Raw genomic sequence first — 6,190 nt, 5'->3', positions numbered from 1 at the left:
TATCAGCCCTTCATGACATTAATCAACGAAGGAGTGAGGCCAGCAAAGAAAGCAGTTGTCTCTACAATGCCATTACAGAAGCACTTTACCTGGATCAGCCTCGCTGTGGGGGTCAAGTGTTCCTGAAGGTTATCAAGGTTATCCCTCACCACCAGCAGAGGGCCCTGGAAACATTTGCCATCCTTGATGATGGTGCACTATTCTGCTTGCAGCCGCGGCACAACAGCTTGCTTTAGGTGGAAGCCCTGAACACTTGAAGCTACAAGAAATTAAGACTGCGTGGCTATTCTGTGAAGTTCACAGTTTCACCCATGAGTAACCTATAGAGAAGGTTTAAGATTTATGGAGCCTTTACAGCAGACTACCTGGGTTTAGCAGAGTACACCTATCCAGTGAAGGCCTTACAAGAAAGGTATGTGCACCTCAAAGGGATACCTATAACTCCTTCCACTAGGGTGCACCTCTTACTCCTCATTGGTTCAGATCACCCTGAACTCGTAACACCAGTGGAGCCAGTCCGCCTTGGTCCCACTGGTGGCCCAGCAGCAGTTAAAACCCATCTTAGTTGGACGCTGCAGGGACCGTCCAAGTTACTACAGCAACCAAGTCACTCAGCACAGTGTCTGTTCACCTCTAGCTGCTCTTCCTCCACAGAGCTCCATCGTCAAGTGGAACGGCTTTGGCAGATGGATGTTCTGCCTTACCAGAGTGAAAGGGTTGTGACACGATCGCGGCAAGATCAAGAGGCCATCCAAATTCTAGAGGCACAGACCATGCGTGTGCATGTGAATGGGGTAGACCGTTATGCCACCCCGCTCCTTCGAGTTAAGGACATGCCACTGATACATGCACCAAAGGAGGCACAACACTGAACGATGGCTAGCCAAAGACCTTCAGCTAGCCGCCCAATACCGAAAAGAAATCCATAAGTTGGAGAGAGCTGGCTACGTTATCAAGATTGCAACCCAGGAGGAATCAGTATTCAGAGGAATCATGGTACATTCCCCATCACATTATAGCTCATAATGGAAAGCATAGAGTGGTGTTCAATTGCTCCTTCCCTTATCAGGAAGAGAATCTGAACAAGTTCACTGGGCCCCTCCTAGGAGTGTTTATTCCGTTTCAGAGAACATCAAGTGGCTATAAGTGGAGATATAAAGGGAATTCTCCTCCAGGTCCGATTGCTTCCCAAAGACAAGACCCTTCTAAGATTCTTGTGGCGTGACATACAGCCAGAAGCACCACCTGATTTGTACGAGTGGCAGGTCCTCCCATTCGGCACAACCTGCAGTCCATGTTGTGCCACATTGCCCCATGGTGACAACAAACTCCACCTGAACTAGTGCAGAGTCTCACCTACACTCAGTGTGTAACAGATTTAAAATATATGATACCTTACCACAGGAGAAACCATCAAAATATTAAATGGTCTATATTGTAATGCAATGATAAGAACTTAAACATGTGAATTATTCAGCATATACATATTTAAAGATCAAGCCACAAGTAACCATAACCGTGCAAACTTTTATTGAATACTTCATTCCTAAACACTAAGAACAGCTTCTAAGCAAACTGAACTTTTTACATCGTCATCATTACGTATGATTTCATGTAGAGGTGATCCTGCGAGCTGGATCAGCCTCAGAGAAATGCATCACATGGCCGTAGTGCTGTAACTGACATTCCCTCACAATGCAGGTAATGTGCCTCATTCGGGACTCCTCTAGCAACCACTCATTCGACACAAAGGCCCAATCCCATTTCTCCTCCCTTAGCCCTACCACTAGATTTCGAGGGCCCTCCCTTCCGAAGTTGACTTCACAGGTAGTAGCCACAAGGGGTAGGGCTTGAAATCTTTACCTAGGAATCGGGACACCACTCGCTTACATCATCAGCAGTCGACCATTGCACATACGTTTCACACCTGCGACTTTGCATTTGTTTCTAACAATGCCGGCTCAAGGTATGGCGTTGTCGACTGCGTGCATTTTAATCATCATACTTCGTTTGATGAATACTCACAGAAGACGTCTGCGGCGCCTGCTAACGCTTGTGGATTTTTATGAGGTATCTTTTAAAAACGACTCGTGTTAGTGTCAGCTAGAGTGCCTGGCTAAAGTGTTACCTGTCGCTTTACCTGTGTCACAATGTTCATAATATAATGTACCTAATTTTCATTGCTTAATGTATTTGGCATACTATTTCCTTTTATAAATGTGACTTTCTGTGCATGTACACAGCGATCAACATACAAATTAGAATAAACATATTATTTTGGTGAACTGCTCTTCATTATGTGCCCTTAACTTTATGAGCTGCCAGGTTTGCTCGGGAGTCCCTGGAATAGTACAACATGCTTATAACACGGACAAGTCACTTTAACATTACAACATGATTATACCACTGACGTGTCCCTAGAATATTACAACATGATTATGACACTGTCGATTTGTGGATTAGCATTCCTTTGGCAATGGCACACAGATATAAAATGAAGCATATTGCATGCAATATTTCTATAAAACATGCACACGTTTTGCATAAACAATGTGTTTATGTTGCATAAACAATATATGTCAGGAACAATGTCTTTTACATATTCCACGATGTAGAGTAATGCACTTAGAAGACTATTGCACGAAACACGTACAGAAAACAATCGGGGGTGAGTTTCCCAAAAGTGTTGTAGCCAAAAAACTACGTAAAAAGGACTTTGAATGCTCTCTCTCTGAATAAATACGTTCTTAAGAAGACAATTTTGTGAAAATCACCCCTGCTCGGTTCTTTTTCTATAAATACTACAGAGATACTGCTCTGTCTCTTCGCACGGAATAAGCAATTTTCAGAAAATTGTTTTTGAAAAATTCAACCTCATATTCCGTTTCACTTACATTAAACTGATTGCAAGCGTATTTATAAAGATGTATTTACATTTATGAGCTTCTTTCCCCACACCACTAGCCATCGTTTCTTTTTCTTGTTGTGTATTGCAATGCATTGTGGGAATTTTCTTCTTTCACTCGCTTTTGAGTCAGCATATGAAAAAATCTCCATTTCGAGGGCTATCTTGAGGGCTGAACACCACTACCCCTCGCTGCTAAAAAGAAATGGGACAACACTACCCTACGCGGGTACGCACAAAACGGAGGGGTAGGGCTAAGTGGGGGTATTGGGATTGGGCCAAAGTCTAACCAGCGGTACCCAAGGATTCCCCGAAGAGACACAGTACCGAAGGAGTCCAGTCTTCATCTCAGCTCATTGGATAGCGTCCATCTCTCACAGCCATACAGCAAGACAGGGAGCACCAGGACACTAAAGACTTGGACCTTCGTCCTTGCAAAGATATCAGGAGCACCACACACCCCTTCCTAGCGACCTCATGGCCCCCCCATGCTCTTCCAATCTGTCTGCTGACTTCATAGGAAAAGTCACCAGAGACATGAATGTCGCTGCTGAGGTAAGTAAATCTCTCAACAATGTTGACATTCTCCCCACAGACATACTGCTGATGGCTGTGCCTAAGAAGTCATTTAATGCCTGGATCTTGGTCTTTATCTAGGACACCCGCAATCCCAGACACTCAGACTCCTCGCTCAGTCTCTTAGAGCCCCAATCAGAGCCTCCATTGACTCCACTAAGACCATAGCATCGTCGGCAAAGTCAAGATAAGTAAATCTTTCTTCACCAATGGATGCCCCACAGCTACTGGACCCCACGACCCTGCCCAACACCCAGTCCATGCAAGCATTCAATAGAGTGGGAGCAAGAACACACCCCTGGTGAACCCCAGAATCAACTGAGAAGAACGCAAAGGTTCTCCCTCCACTCTGCATAGAACTCACAGTACCAGTGTACAGGCCGGCCATGACATCCAGCAACCTTGGGGGGATCCCACAAAGTTTTCCCTACCCCCAGCTGATTCACCACCAATCTCAGTGAGATTGGGTAGTTCACAGCTCATTGGAGGATCAGCCTCGAGAACTGTGGATCCAGAGATGTCTAACATAAACAACTGCTCAAAGTAGCTGGCTCAACACAACTGCAGTGTTATTCATAAGAACCGTTCCATCACCTGCCCTGACTGCAAGTCTCCGGGGAAAAGATTCAGATGTATTGCTTCGATCCTCTGTAAACAGGACGTGGGTCACTAGACCACAGATGGTATGTCACTTGATCACAGATTTGTCTAACAAACACCTCCCTATCTGCCCTCAGAGCCCTCACAGCCATCCTCCTCAGTTCCCGAAACATACTGGAGTTGCCACCAAGTCATGAACTGTGACTCCTCTTGATAATATCCTGGGTGCCCTGCGAGACAAAACACCTCCTTCTGGAAACACTGGCAACACCAACACAACCCTCGGCCATCTTCAAGGGTCTTATCACGGAAAGTCTCCCACATCACATTAGAGTCAGTACTAGCACCCAAGTCTCCAAGTTCCTCACATAAACTACATGCAAACTCATAAGAAACAGCTTGATCTTGGAGTCTGGCTAAGTCCAGCCTCATTCTCCTAGTAGGTGGTAGCCTACTGAATCTTCAGAGTAGCAACAAGTCTGTGGTCAGAATTCCTAAACTAGGCACTTCTGTAGATTCTGCAGTTCTGCCGGAGCCTTACAAGAATGCGATCGATCTCCTTCACTGCACCATCAGTATTGGAGTATCTAGTTCAAGTATGCGGCTCAGGGCGTTCTCTGTGCATCACTGTCAGCTTTGGAATGAGTTGCATCCATAGTCCCACTTATTTTTTCCAATAAGGAACAACCTGTTAGCAATGCTAGAAACCCAGTGCATTTTAGACTATGGCCAGTCACATATGTTAGTGTTAAACATGAGCAATGCACTAGTTCTGTTCAATTCCTAATAAGATTTTGCAAGAGGCAAAGCAAAATCTAACACATCTATTATTGTAGCTTTGACAACGCACATACACACACACACACACACACACACACACACAAACACAGGTTTGCAATTATATCTTTGTGAGGACTCTCCATTAATTTCTATGGAGAAAACTCTAATCCCAACATGAAACCTTAACCCCTACCAAGCCCTAACCTTAACCATAAGTAACCAAACAAAATACAAGACTTTTGGCATTTTTAGTTTTTTGATTGCATTCCTAGATCTTTGTAAGGACCTGAAAAATGCTCCCCACAATGTCAAAATAACAGGTTTTATTACATTGTCAGGCACGTTTGGTGTATACATTCTGGTACTGGTTCAATAGAATCTGATTAAGAATACTGTCACTCTCAAAAATGTATTTGTTTGTTTGTTTGTTTTTAAATGAGTATAATCGTAGTTCTTCTGAAAGTGGTAGGTTTTTAGTCGTCGTTTAAAGGCACCCAGTGATTCAGCTGTTCAGACATCTAGGGAAAATTCATTCCACCAAATAGGTGCCAAAACAGAGAAGAGTCAAGATGCATGTCTTCCTTGCACCTTGAGATATGGTGAGATCAGTTGAGCAGTGCTGGAGGATCGGAGAGAGCGTGGTGCAGTGCCGGGTGAGATAAGTTCTTTTAAGCAGGAGGGTGCTGGTCCATTTATGGCTCTGTAGGAGAGCGTCAGTGTTTTGTTCTGATGCCGGCAGCTACAGGAAGCCAGTGGAGGGAGCGTAGCAATGGTTTGGTGTGGAAGGTGGAAAATGAGTTGGGCAACTGCATTCTGGATCAGTTGCAAAGGATGAATGATGTTCAGAGACAGACTTGCTAGGAGTGAGTTACAGTGGTCTAGTCTCGAGATGACAAGAGGTTGAACAAGTACCTGAGTGGCCTGAGAAATTGATATGAGCGGGAAATAATAAAGTTATATATTCTTTAGCACTACAATGTTGCCTTATTTTTTTTTAAAACTGATAAAACAGGCCTCATGGTAAAGCAGTAACATGAGTCAAAGAAAATGTTCTCAGACCCAAAGCTACTGTCTCTACGCTATATATGTTTGTGTGTGTCTCAATGGATAGAAAGATAGGCTATGTGGAAAGAAGCTTTCCAAGGTATCTGTATTTGCGCAAATGGCAGTGTTATTTAATTTTTATGTTCTTTTGGTTACATTAGTTTGCTCTCTAAGTATAGTAATAATAATGGCTCAGTGGGCTAAGCCTGTGTGCCTGTAATCAGAAGGTTACTGGCTCAAACCCAGCCTCAGCATGTCTGTGGCTACTTTGAGTAAGGCCCTTAA

Source organism: Paramormyrops kingsleyae, chromosome 9 (assembly GCF_048594095.1).
Source record: "Paramormyrops kingsleyae isolate MSU_618 chromosome 9, PKINGS_0.4, whole genome shotgun sequence".
In the NCBI taxonomy this organism is placed as follows: Eukaryota; Metazoa; Chordata; class Actinopteri; order Osteoglossiformes; family Mormyridae; genus Paramormyrops; species Paramormyrops kingsleyae.
Note: the sequence above shows the minus strand (reverse complement) of the source record.